Raw genomic sequence first — 14239 nt, forward strand, 5'->3', positions numbered from 1 at the left:
CTCAATTTCAAACCAGCACCTGAATTTCAGATGTAAAGTTACAGAATGAAACCCTGCATTTTGCTGCAACCTTAGTGTTATGAGAACTAGAGTGTGAAACAACTTCTGCAACTGTCCTGTGTAGTGAAACCTCTGTTTGAATAAAGGCTGCGGTTACAAACCTCTTGGGTCTACACAGGCTCGAATACCACAATTAAGATGAAAGCAGCCGTCAAATAGTGTGTGTTATGTAAAATTAGCTGCCTGCCATGCCCTGGCCATCTGTATGCACCCCAGCCATCTCCTCTACCACCCAGGAGATGGTGCAGACTCCCCAGGAGGGTTTTTCTTTTTCTTTTCCTTTTTTCCCTCTTTTACTTTACCAGCCCCACAGGCACCCTTGCTGACTGGCATCTCATTAGGAGAGCAGAGCGTCATGCTTGTGTGTTTGCCGCCAGACAGGCCACACCACAGGCTGCATGCTAATTGCAGAGGCGTAGCCAGCATGAGACGACCTTGTACGGCAACAGAGGAAAGGGGGCATAGAAGTGATTCTGTTTAGCGTCTGGTAGGATGGAGCCTCTCTTCCTCAAACGGCTTGTTGTCATGACCTTGGGCGGCGAGGTCAGCCATGTCTGACTGCTCACTGCACTGGCATCATGGAGTGGAAGTTTTATTAAAGAAGTATGAAGCAATGCAGGGTGTAATTAACTTAAGAGGAACTTCTCACATTGTTATGTAACCGCCTGTAATGAGTAGAGCATCTCTGAGAGCGACGTTATTCTGACATTAATTTGCTGCTTATCACAAGTTTACAACGGTTTCAAAGCGCTGACTTTCTCCCTCCCGCTTGACAACTCATTAGGTTCAAGGCTTCAAGTGAAAGTCACGTTTAAAAAAAAAACACACTTTTGACAATCATTACCATGACAACGGAACACATCTTGGCGGCAGTATGTGGACACGTTTCACCACTGTGACAATACTTTACCCACCTCTCAGCTGTGCTTCCGAGGATTTGGCCGCCTTTGGAACAGGACGCGTGATTTCCATCCAACATTAAAAGCAGCTTTACATATTTATTTTTCCTTTGACTGACATATATGGACCTGCTCGCCTCGTGTTTTTCAAATGCTAAACCCTGTGCGGCTCTATCTGTAATTTCATCATAACCTCTCCTGTCCAATAACGCAACCTTTTGGCGTGGCGTTCAATCTCGGCACTCACCTCTGACAGGTTCTCTCGCGCAGCTAAACCGTTAGTAACTAAGCATAAGATTCAATTCCAATCAATCACAGATGACGTCAACGCTTAGATGGGGAGGGAGCTGGAGGAAAGATGGAGGCAGGAGACTCTGGAGTGTGTATGTGTTCCCACAAAGGTCAAATAGGGCTTCTCTTGTAAAGTAATAAGAAGCCTGCAGGAGTTAACAGTGGTTTCATATCTTACCAACATTGCAAAATTTAATTTTAGGTCGAGCAAATAAAGAATATAAAGCATGTGATGTGTGAGAGAGAGACATGGATGCAGGGACAGAGAGAGCGAGAGAGCAAGTCTGCAGCCTTCTGTTTTAGTGCCATTAGTTCTTCCCTGCCACTCATTGATAAAGAGACGCTGCCATCAGCCAAACCAGCCATCTCCTTCAGTCCCCATTAAAATGTCGTCATATTAAAAAATCATTTCAGGCCTTTGCTGATGAGCGTTTTATTGCCTTCATGAAAATGTTCTCACGTTGACTTCAACGAGAGAGAGGGAGAGAGAGCCCTCTGTGAGTTATGAAAATGGGGAAGGAAGAGAAAGGACGGAGTAGATAAGGGTGATTTGTTGCGTACTTGGGAGGAGGGTTTTGATTTTTATTAATAATTTCGTCACTTAGCCGCCCCGCATAAACATCATCATCTCCGTGCAGTGTTGTTCAAAGAGGTGGCGAGAAGTAAGTGAGGCTCTGTTCTGAGCACTGAGCTGAACATGAGCTCAAACTAGTGAATTAAGTTATGTGGTGTTGCAGTACTCTGTAGCTCTTTCTATTTTTCTGTACTTCTGTTCTTTGTTTACATGCGTTACCTCTCAAATTTGTAACTATTTTTTTATTTAAAGCAGATAAGCTTGCCATACGAATATCTTTGTTCTTTAGTAGCAAAAGGTCATTTTCACGTTACTATACTATACTTTTTTGTGTCGCCTGTATCAACACAACACTCTAAAAAACTATTTCGTTTTAAATGTGTAGTAATTGTGCCAGTGTGTTAGCCAGTTTTCTTTTTCCAGGGCACATAATAAACTTTTCTTTTAAACACAACTCAACAGGTGAAACATGAAGCGTCATCAGCAGTTAAACGGCTTATAAAAGCATAAAACCAACATCTTTTTTATGTTTATTTTTTCGTGAAATGACACTAGTTCTACTGATAATTATTTCTGGCTTGTTAAATATATTTATAGCAGGTCTTACCCTTTTAGTAAGCGTCATTTTGAAGTCTCAGTCACAATGCAACACTATCCAGTCTAATTAGCAGCTTATTCTGCTCCTATACGACTGCTGCAAGCTAACATCTTCGACGCTACGTCCTCCACAAAGGGCACTTCGCTAACTGAAACCTATATGTGTAGCGACGTGATTAAAAACACCCTCCAACTGTGCGGGTCAGTCAGAAGTTGCACTGGAACAGGGAGTTAATCTTCTACTTGCTTACAAAATGCTTCCGCGAGCATTTTCTCGTTGAGACACATCAATTTGGGAGGGGAAAAAAAAAAAGAAAAAAAAAGCAATCTGCTTTATACACTAGCAGTGAAAAACCAGCAGCAGCAGAAACTTAGAGGCGTATCAGGTGAAGTATAAAGGTTACCGAGAGAGAGAGAGTGGGATTTTCACACAGGCGCGCCCTTTAGCAACAACATAATGAAAATGCTGTGGTCTCCTCTGTAGCCGCTGTACGTTGGCGGCTACAAAGAATGAATTTTGCTGTTGCAGATGCAGGTTGTCTTTAATGAAGGTCCTTGAAACATCAAACATCCTCAACGAGGATTAGGTTATAAATGGACACGCTCTGACGTCTGTTTGTCCTCATGGGCTCATTATCTGCTGTAACACTTCTGTTGCCATTGTTTCTCCGTTGCACTTGCATTTTTTGCTGATGTGTTGCCCAGATAATAATAATGATTATAATAATAAAATGTTGTGAAGAGAACAGAGAAACGCCGCCGCGCATCGCTCCCATGATGTAAATTTAATGCCGCCATATGCTGATGTTTGCAGGCACCGGTGCTGATTAAATGATTCGGCTTTATCTGATGAAGAAGTAAAAGTTCTGCACCATTTGTTACGTGTGGCGGCACGCTATCTGTCTCCCCGCCGATAATCAAATATCTATTCAAAGTGAAACCAAAGTAAACGCATTAGCGTTAGAGTGTAGACACTGCGCCGTTTTCCCTGAGCTGTGTGTGAGTTGTCTTTACGAGACATTTCAGTAGTTTATAAACGCCGATGTACACCGGAATCAATCTATTAATGCGGGAAACGTTGAATTATGAAAGCAAATTAAACACACGCGCGCGATAAACAACGCCATACACACAACTGTGGTTTGCGTGTGTGTGTTAATGTCCCACAAGAATATGCACACAACTACTTGATTGGCCTCAAGGGATGTAATATCTGCGCTTTAATTTCAGATAGCAAGTAAGCATATCCAGTTACAAGCCATTACAAGGGTTTAATGCCAGCCACTGAGTTTGTTATGCTCTCTTTTTTCTTTTTTTCTTTTTCCATCCTCTCATCTCAGGATTTAGCCGTGTTTGAGAGCAGATGAAAAGATTTCTGCTATGTGCAAAAATGTGTGCTTGTAATTTAAAACGGCGCCGTTGAAAATAGCTTGACTGCGTGTGTCTCATCTGTTACGGCTGATTTTTGTTCCTGTTCCTTCAGTTGAGTGCTAATTCCGAAGTAGGAATAATAAAAAAAAAAAGTTTGAGACACATTGGATGCAACTAATTGCCCTTGCAGTCTGTTGGTTATACATTTCATACATATATTTATTTATTTTTTTAGGATGCACTCTCCACTGTGGCTGCTTGACAGAAAAGTTCTTTTTTTTGTTGTCGTTGTTCTGGCTCGGGGGCTTTTGTTCGCACTCTTGCCAGTCACACGGCTGCTCGCGGCTAAGGTATTCTCTGGGTTGCAAAAACAGACAGAACACGCCAAAAAAACAGCGTTCGGTCATTACTCATCCCGCAGCTCGCCGAGCTCTGGGAGGGAAGTAGGAAATGAGCTGAGATGTGCCAGTCAAGAAGAGGAACTGGAGGTTGTTCCCATCCTTTATCAAAGTATTACCAAGTATGAAAAGACCCGCTTGCACTGTACAAGTCATGCATTTAGTTGTCAAAAACCAAAATGTCTCTCAATCAGATACTTAAAATGACATATTTGTATGTCAAAACTGTTTAAAGTGGATTAAAGGGGGAGTGTGTGACTATTTTAAACCAACGTGTGCATGAATAAAACATCTGGACTGCCACACGGGAGGTCCGCATTGTTTTTGAAGAGCCAAGGTGAAAAGAAACGGAAGCACGAGATGACAGACATGGTGTATACTCACCACTAAAATGACCTCACCGTCTCCTTTTATTCAAATGCACTATGTGTCCCTATTTCACCCAGTTGGTTTTGCACCTTAACACAAACACACACTAACCGGAGCATAATAATTAGTGACATCCAATGGTGAGACTGCTGAGTGTAACAAAGGAAGGATTCCTCCTTCCTCTCCCGAGCACATCAGAGGAACTACGGTGGGCTACACATTCTAGAAAATATGCTCTTTTTAAGCTTTAAGCTTTCAGCGTCCACTTCAAACTGCAAGACACACGCTCTGTCTGGTTTGGGCTGACATGACCACAAGACAATTGTCCTAAAGTACATGTAAGATACTTATTCTAAGCGATTCCACACTCATACAAACATACTTCTGGGCAAATCTGCCAATAACCCTTGTGGAAAACAGTTTTTTTGAAAATGGCCCGTAGCTCTCTCAAAACCCATGTTTCTGGGTGTAGTATGAGCTGATAAATACTGTGTCCAGGGGGGTGATGTTCATTTGTGACATCCTCATTTCATATTCTCGCCAGTTGGGCTTGCCTCAGATTTGAGGTGTAATATAGACCTGCCAAATCAGCGGTAGCCCCATTACTCATCCCCCTCTGCGCTGTCTCCTGGCTTGTGCTCCAGCACTAATGCAGATTACGGGGATATATGAGGGCTATTTTGTTCGCTGCAGGGTGGAAACGATCACACGGCTACCCCATCTCTCTCTGATGCGCGACTCTACATCTGTTCCCCCCCTCTACGAAAGCCTATCTGGAGATCCATCAGAGCCCTGCCCTTATCAGATCTGTGGCTGCTACATCTATTGCACATTAATAATGGATGCTAAAAAAAAAAAAAAGGAAAAGGGTCGCTGTATCAACATGCTCTGGATCCTCTGGGACATTGTTTGGTTAAGTGATTGGTGGGGCTGACTTTTGATGCAGTTGGTGCATGTTAGAAGTATCACATGGTGCTTTCGTGATCGATGAGTGTAGACACGAGGGCCTGCAGTGAGGGAGAACCAGTTCAAGCTCATAATGGTTTTTATTATAGTTCTAATGTTTAAATAATTAAGTTTATTTGTGTCATGGACACAACAAGAAAAAATGTGTATAATAGCAGATTTAGCTATCAGACATGATAAAAAAAAAACACACTACATTGACATTAACAGGTCCAACGTGTTAACAAAATGTGCCTCAAACTTTCAAACGTGGAAGAAATATGTTTAAAGTATTGGATTCATTACAAATATCCACTTTTCTGCCAGTAGTAACTTGCATCAGAGGGATTTGTGCAGGTGTTAATCTTCATAATCGATATATCTATTTATTTTTCCCCCCACTGCTCCGAGACAATCCCCGCGTGATAAACGAGCCGCGCCGCATTCTCCGTAGCACAAAATCACTCACAAATTAAATACATTTCCAGCGTTGCTGTCTGACAGGGAACACAGGCGTATTAGTAAGGAATTCTATCTTTTCTGTGACCGGGACACGTCCAAAACCACACGTTTCATCTTATTGCAAGTCTCTTCTCATCTGTGGGGTAAATGGACCATTCATCATATTACTGGGCTTTTACAGCTTGACTGTTTGAGTGATCTGTCTCTCAAACGGCCTCTCTCCCTGGCAGCCCAATCAATCATTTTTCAATGAAGATGTCACAGCTCATTGTGTGGACTGTTATCCCAAACTATTTTCAGGCCCCCCGTTTTATTTTGACCATAAATTAAAACTTAAAATACTTTTTTCTCCTCAATGAGAACAGTTGGTGTAAAATGTGCAGCTAGAGTGTTTGTATATGAAATATCCATATTCCTCAAGGCTTTTATTGCTCAGCTGTCAGCACTTTTCACCACAGTGGGTGTACGAGCAGGTGTCATCGCTATCAACTTTTCATAAAGACATCAAGTGGGAGCTGCTGCTGCTGCTGCTGCTGCTGCTGCTGCGTCTCAACAAGGGACGTAATTGGGTTTGTGGTTAATGGCAGTTTGAAGTTGCAGGTTGTTTTCTGTAGATCTAGCATATACTTCCTGAACTATTTCATAGTGTATCATTTGCTGCAGCGTGCCTCGCCTTGCATTTAAATGATCACAGTAACACCTAATATTAGGCAGCACAAATTCACCATTAACTAGCTACTAATTAGCATGTATATTGATGGGATACGCTCCCTTTATTAGTCGTTACAAAGCACTTATTGTGTTTATTGCTCCACACAACTGTTGGCGCTATACAGTTCTCAAACCCCTCTGTTAAATATTGAGATTTTAGAAATCTCCTTCTTAAATGCTGGCGATTAAAGGATGTTTTCAGGATTTTTTAGTCTTTTTAACTGATCTACAGTTCGGCATTGTTCGGTTCGATTCCTGTGTCGGTTTATTTTATAAAATAGGTGTAGCCAGTGGAAAATTGCTCTAGTAAAGCAAGACGTCTGCAGACAGGTTGGAGTGTGATTTAAAGCGATACGTTTTGACTGTAAATTCTTCCGCTCAAAAAATAAGTTTGATGGGATAAACCCTTCTTGTCCCCGCCCCTGCACTGCCGCTGTACGCACACAAACACTCCCACATTCAGGTCTGATAGTTTTGTCTGACAGAGGTCCTTCTCATATGAGGGATGCACTTTTTACATCATCCCTGTTTACAAAGACCAAGCAGAGGCAAAATGATATCTTCAACAACCACTTTATCCTTCACATGAAGGTCAAGGGGGGCTGGAGTCGTAATGGCTATTTATTACATATCATTTTCCACAATTTTTTCAAGCCCTGTAACTAAATGATCTTGTTTTTTGACAAGTATGAAAGTACACAATGAGAACACATAAACACATATTGAATCCTTAATGTTGAAGGAAGAAGGAAAAACCTTATTTTAGACTGACAGGTGACACTAAGAACGCCACTCAGCCATTTCATCCAACAGTGAGCTTGTTGTTGGAGCTTCTCATCACACAAAAGATAATGACCCTTGATTCTGTAATGAAGCTCCAAGATTGAATCATTAAATACAGCAAACAGCCACACTGGAGTAATAAGCAGCCCACTCACATCTCACATCCTCCTCCTCCTGTCTTTTGTGTTTTTGTCGCAGGATCCCTCAGGAGTCAGTGATGACGAGGAGGCCTACGGCTGCGGGAGCCTGAAAACATCTGACGCCTGCTTTGAAACGAGGATTTGAGTGTAGACAACAGGCATGAACATATCATACATTACACATGTTTTCCTCAATCCTTCATATCAAACTAGAAAACTAAGTAGTGATATGTGGTTGAGGTACTTTAGATACTACCAATGCTTCATATTTATTAGCTTATCATTTATGTATGTATGTAAAAAACGTTATCCGAATAAGAATGTAAAGGGATTAGAGCCGAGCAGAGCAGACGTAGAACAAAGTAACATTGAACTTGTAAAATAAAGTCCAGGTACCTCAGGACTGCAGCACTAAAATAATACACTAAACGACACTGTCGCTTTCATTGACTTTATTTTTCTTTAAAACTAGCAACAAATCGTTAGGGGTGGGAATCACAATGTATGATATGATACACGATACCAATAATATCACGATACAATGACTCTGTGATGATCAATATATTGCAAGACAATCACATATCTGTCTAACAAAACCTCCATGAAAAGTTTTTAGTGTTTATTCACAACACGGAGAACAAAGTGCATAAAGTCTATGTATAGAACGTGGATGGAGCATCTCTTAAAGTAGCTTTCTCCGCCATTATCCCACTGTAAACTCCTGTAAGCCAAAACTTCGGCCAGGTAACTCCCACCCGAGTTTCCCGAGTTCATTTGAGCAGCGCCTTAATTTATCAATTTAAATATCGATATTTGCCCTAGCATATTGATTATCATATCGCACGAGGAAGGACAAAGATATATCACCAAAAACTGTATTTTGATTCTGAATACCTGTATTTTTAATATTAATTATTAATATCCAAGCAGCACCAATCTGCCCATTCATACATTGCTTTCGGTGTATCTACATAATGACCTATTTTATCACTCATGGACCTGAGTGTATGGAAATTCAGCCCTTTTTTTTTCCCCGTCTAATTAGCAGAATTAAATGTAATCTGTTACCTTGCTGCTGCTTACGCCTCCTCTCACAAGGCCTGACAGGATTTGTGAGATGCTGCAGGTCCATTTTTCAGTGTCACTCCCCTCCTCCTCCTCCTCCTCCTCCTCCTCCTCCTACTTCTCCTCACCACCTTCAGTGCACCGCGGTTACGTTATTAAACTTGTATAAGATCATTAGCATACAAAGCAGGAAACCTACCGCAGTGGAGTCATACATATTTATCTGGACGTGCCTGACTTGTGTGTGCATTCACTCGTACTGTAACCCCTTTTACATGCTGGCGTCACTGGCTTGCTCCTGTGGGAGAGTTGCGAATAGAGACTATGAAGGGGAAATTAGCAGGAGCATGTCTAGTTCCAAGCGATAAGTATTTGTTTGTGTAACATCCGAGTAAACACACAGCACTGTTTCGCTTTTAGACTCGAGTGCAGCTGCTCGTAAGACGAAAAGGCAACGCGCGCATCTGGAAACGGAGCAGATGGAGTTGGCTGAGGTTCATCAGAGCAGTTTGCTTCAAGCATATCAAATAAAGTATACACACAGATGATTTTCAGTCTAGCAATGCCTGCAATACATATTCATCTGCTGCACAGAGGCTCATAATCAAACAGAGAGGTAGTCAAACAGAGAGCAGGCATTTGTTAGCGTTTGTGTCACCTGTGTGTTACCTCTGCCTCTGCCATGACTGTGAAATCAGCCTCTTTTTTTTCTCCTCTTGTCTTCTTTTCCAAAAACAGCACTTTCCTCCATCTCCCTGCCCTCATGGGACCCTCTCTCTCTCTTCACACAACCTCAACCTCCTGGCTGAAACTACAACGTGGACTCCTCTGTTTATCTTCCCGTCTCATTCCTCCTCCTCCTCCTTTTTCCTCTCCCTCCTGTGAGATTGCTGTTGTGTCTTATGGCTTTTTATTCCTACGTGATGTTAGATGGGTTCATGTAGGAGTAGAAGCCACTAAACACGCGGTGAGTGCTCAGCACGCCGGCCAGAACACGCTTCCTGTGGATGTGACAACTGCCATGCTCGCGTCAGTGTCCTGCACATTACCGATAAAAAAATAGAACAGAGCCGCTGAGAGGTTATTGACTCTGCTGTAATGTGAAAAATTCTGTTGAAATGCTGGACTTTTGTTGGAGATAAACGTCACTCCGACCGCGTCTCCGGTTGTGATCAGACCTCATTTTCCCACCTGTGAGCCGGTAGCACGTGCCCTGGATTCCAACACTCATTTTTACGTTCCCCTGCTTCGAGGTCGCTGAACAAAACTGGAGCTGGAAAGTTCTCAAAATAGAGATTAGGAGGGGGGGGGGAAAATGCCGCAAGTGAAGTGAAATAACATGCAGGGTGGATAATAGTGCTGTTGAACAATGTGCATTATCTGAATCTGTATCACATTTTCACTAAAAGCTCCAGTGTGTAACATTTAGGAGGATTTATTGACAAAAAAAAAAATGTAATTATATGCTGCCCAACCTGTCAATGCATACAGTACAAAGAAAAAACAGTTGTATAAACCAACGAAGAAAGAGGAGGAAATAGCAAAGAGAGTGAAAGAGTGTTTAAATCCTTTCTGGTATGTGAAGAAGGCCACCGTAGTTCACCGTTAAATATCTCTCATTCTTACACACTGATTTCAACGCTGACAATAACAACAACAACAACAACTGCCGATATCTTTAACTTTTGCTGTCGCTGGGGAAAAAGAAAATAGAATATAAACTTCCAGGTTCTGAGATAAACTACCTTGGTCTTGGCAAATGGACATTAAAAAAAAAAAAAAGCAGAATATCTTCAACCCAGCAAGTAAATACTCCTTGTTATCAGAGGCTTTACAGTCACAAACATCAGCATAAACTCGCTAACTGCTCACACCAACAATGCTAACTAGCTGACGCTAAACTGGTGAAGTATGTGTAATAATTATGTAAACATACATTATATCTTCTTTTGTTTATACTGCATTTTTGTTTTGTTTTTAGCCATCCACTTTGCTGCGGCGAATTCGTGATATCAGCAAGATATTTGACCTTATGTAGCGTGTTAGCACTTCCTGTAAGTAGCGCTAAACTTGCTAAGTCGAGTCTCAGGCTCATAAACTGTTGAGCGGGTGAAAGATAACGGTCCCACTATAAGTCATTTATGAAACATTGGCTCATTTTAATTTTCTCTACATCCTCTTTTAAGAAGAATGGACAACAAATGATCACAATTTGTCCAAATGTAGTTGAGAAATGTCAGTGTGGACCAAAGTGGTGAATGGCCTGACACCCTGAAGCTGTGCGTGGTTAAAATTTAAAAATAGCTTGCTTGGAGAATCATGGTTTGCACTGGACAGTGATGAATTGCACCTTCCTGTTCACTCAGCATCTTATAACTGAAAAATTCACATATACGCTTGGGTTTTAGACATTTATTTTACATATGATCTTTGTTGGACTTTCTCTCCCCCGTTATAAATCTTGTTGCACCGGCAGGAAAAAAAGTGTAATTCAGCTCAGTGCAAACCCTTTTAAATTCCTGTCCACCCACAAATGAGATCCTAAGACATTTTGGCCAGCTCAAAATGGCTAATAATGGTATTTATCAGCGCTAACTCTCTTCCTGAGCTGAACTTAGTGTCAGCCAATTAAGCAAGAAATTCAAATTATCCTGTGCCTGTTGGGTTCCGATGAGAGCTGTGGGGTTTGGGTTTAAATGTCAACCCCGTGTTTGTATTTGCCATAAAATAATCCACTCCCTCCTGTGCAGAATTTGAATAAAGCTTAAATGATACACCTGATGTAGTGGCTTTTCAGAAGGGTTTGGCACATGCTTGTCATTGCACGACATTGCTTTTCCTTTGCGATACGAGGTGGATAATTATTCAAGATGAAACCGGAATAGATAAAGGTCTGCTGAGGTTTAATGATTTATTCACCACCGTAAGCTGGTGTGATCTAATATTCAGAGGATGGGACGGAAAGTTTCTTTTGCTTGCATTATGGGTTGAATTTAATTTCCACGTTCCCACTCCCACAAAGGTTTTTATTCTTCCTTTGGAGACACGGGGAGGTCTGAGAGAATAGCAGAGAAGGCGAGACACATTAGCGGAGGCTGAGAGAGAATTCGATCCTGCACCCAGCGGGGGGGTCCATGGGAATCCTAAGGTGCGAAGCAACCGTCAGGCATCTATGGGAACGTGTGTGCATTATTTAAAACAGTGCAGGCATATGAAGGGAGAGCAGTTTTTTTGAAAAAGATTGTTGCCATCCTCAGTTTTAGCCTGAGGGTGTTTTTGCTTCATTCCCTGGTTATAATCTGACTGTGCTGTAAACCTCACATTTCCAAAATGTCAACGTGAAATCAGACGAAACAGCCTCATTTCCATAGTGACAACTGGGATTTTTTTTTATTATTGTTATTATAAAATGGCTTTCTGTTCGAGCTACACAAGGTCACACGTTCCCGAGGTTCAGGTACAGAAACAAGAAAATCTTCATGACTTCAATGGGATTTTCACTTGACAGCCACATTAATGCAGTGTGTTTGTGTACAGTAGGCCTGTTGTACAAGTGTTATGCTACTGTATATAAATATATATACACCCCCCCGCAGGACACACTTTGGTTTCCCTGTAATAAATAATGCTCTTTTGTGTTCTGTGCTTCATTTGTTCTCTGTTGTAATATCAGTGCAGCTCAATAAATTATGAATAACGCCCATTCAACCCGCTGCAAAGTCCTCTTTTTGTTATCGTTGTTGTCGTCGTTTCAAATGCAGCACAAATGTACAACCTAAATGAACACGCACACTCAGTCTCCAGTTGCTCATAAGCCATGCTGTTGAGCTCGAGTCCCATCGGATTTGAAATCCGGGGCAAAGTCGACACAAAAGGCAAGCGTGTTTGTTGTTATGTCGTTACACGAGCGGCACAAACCACGAATTAAGCTGCAAATATATGATAAAAAATTCACAACAGCAAGTTTCACCTGAAAGAAATTGTCAGTCGATGGTATCCGGTGTGTTTGTGAGTCGAACATAAACACACATCGCTGTTTATGATTGTCACTGTCGCGCCAAACGTGCTATAGCGCTCCCGTACGTAACGCCACATAATAGGCAACTAATTCAACACAAATAAAGATATCATGTGCCTGACTGCAAGTGAGCTGCAGGGTTGTTGACAGCGTAACTCTGAGGCAGAGCGTGTGCTGCAGTAGGCACAGCATGAGTCTTTCACTTTCTTTGCTTGGAGATTTTGGGCAGCAAAGCTCGCCTACACACACCAGCTGGCTGTTGTCTGGGGGAATCGCCTCATCCATTTTTTTTTTTTTCTGATGAAATCAGAGGAAATCCACAAGCAGCCCATGGCAGACCACACATCCCCCCCCCCTCCCATCCCCTCCTTACTTCTCTACTCAATAATTCTCAGTGATAGACCTCTCCTCTGAGCAACACTCCGCAGTTCCAATTAGTGAAAAGCAAAGAGGCCCCCTTGTTTGTCGGCACGCAAGCAGTAATTGGATAATCCCTGAAATTTGAGCGAACGCACAAAAGGGAATTGGTAATTAAACTAGAAAGTCTGTCAAATATTGACACAGATGAGTTCTGCAAAGTATAGATACAGAGGGTGAGTCAACATGATTGTGCAGGTTTTTATAATCTCACATACTTTCAGGGCAAAGTGTGACATATTTATCCCGAAGCTTAGCCTTGGATATGGGAGATAAAAAGTCAAATCCATACTAATATCAACACTAATATTGTTTTGCATAAACCCTTTGTTTGGTTAGCTTCAAATCCGTGTTTGACACATATATTGTATGTGCACCTCCCTACACGATCTCAGTGGATTTAGCAGGTGAGCTCACACTTTAAAATATGAAATCCCCATTAAATAATTTTTTTTTTTCGTTAAATCGTTTTACCTTTAACACCAATTAATTAACTAAAATCGAGCTAGTCTTAGTCGGACTAACATACATGGATAATGTGATTCATAGTCCGATTACTCCTGCATGTATACACTTAGTCTGACTGGAATTTTTTTTTTGCTTATTTTAACCATAAAAGGGCCAGAAAATGTCCTGTGAGTAAGTGATTTTGCCTATAAGTAACTTTCAATATCTGGCAGTGATTTACAATTTACTGCATATTAAAATAGTGTATTAACAGTTTAAAATGAAGAAAAACAAAAAGTAAATTTGTAATGTGAAGAGTAAAAAACATTTGAAATAAAACATGTCCAAAAACAGGCCAAAAAATGGAAACTATGTACAGGCGTTTTCCCTACGTTTTCCCCTCTCTGGCATCAAAGACCGGCTTTCTGCGACAGCACGATTGAAATTACCGTAATAAACATGTGTTGGCTTTGACGTGAACTGTTGGAATTTTTCCCATAGCACAAACCGTCGTGTAATTACGGTAACGGGAAGTAAGCTTGCGCAAACATGTAGAAAGCATTGGTGGTTCAGTGGTAGAATTCTCGCCTGCCGGGTTCGATTCCCGGCCAATGCATCTGGCTTTTGGGCAGCCCGTGGAAAGGGAACTTGACTTGTAACCGGAGGGTCACCGATTCAAAACCCCACCCGCC

At 41.7% G+C, this 14239-nt stretch overlaps 1 long non-coding RNA gene across 1 annotated transcript in view; it reads left to right on the top strand.

Moving 5' to 3' along the window:
* The window catches only part of LOC131456698 (uncharacterized), a 46692-nt gene extending 38769 nt beyond the window's left edge, over positions 1–7923 (top strand). The window contains exon 3 of the long non-coding RNA XR_009239922.1: positions 7659–7923. This is a non-coding gene — a long non-coding RNA (uncharacterized LOC131456698). The remainder of the gene's footprint in view (positions 1–7658) is intronic.
* The last annotated feature ends 6316 nt before the right edge of the window (positions 7924–14239 follow it).

The sequence above is a fragment of the Solea solea genome, chromosome 3 (genome assembly GCF_958295425.1).
Source record: "Solea solea chromosome 3, fSolSol10.1, whole genome shotgun sequence".
Lineage (NCBI taxonomy): Eukaryota > Metazoa > Chordata > Actinopteri > Pleuronectiformes > Soleidae > Solea > Solea solea.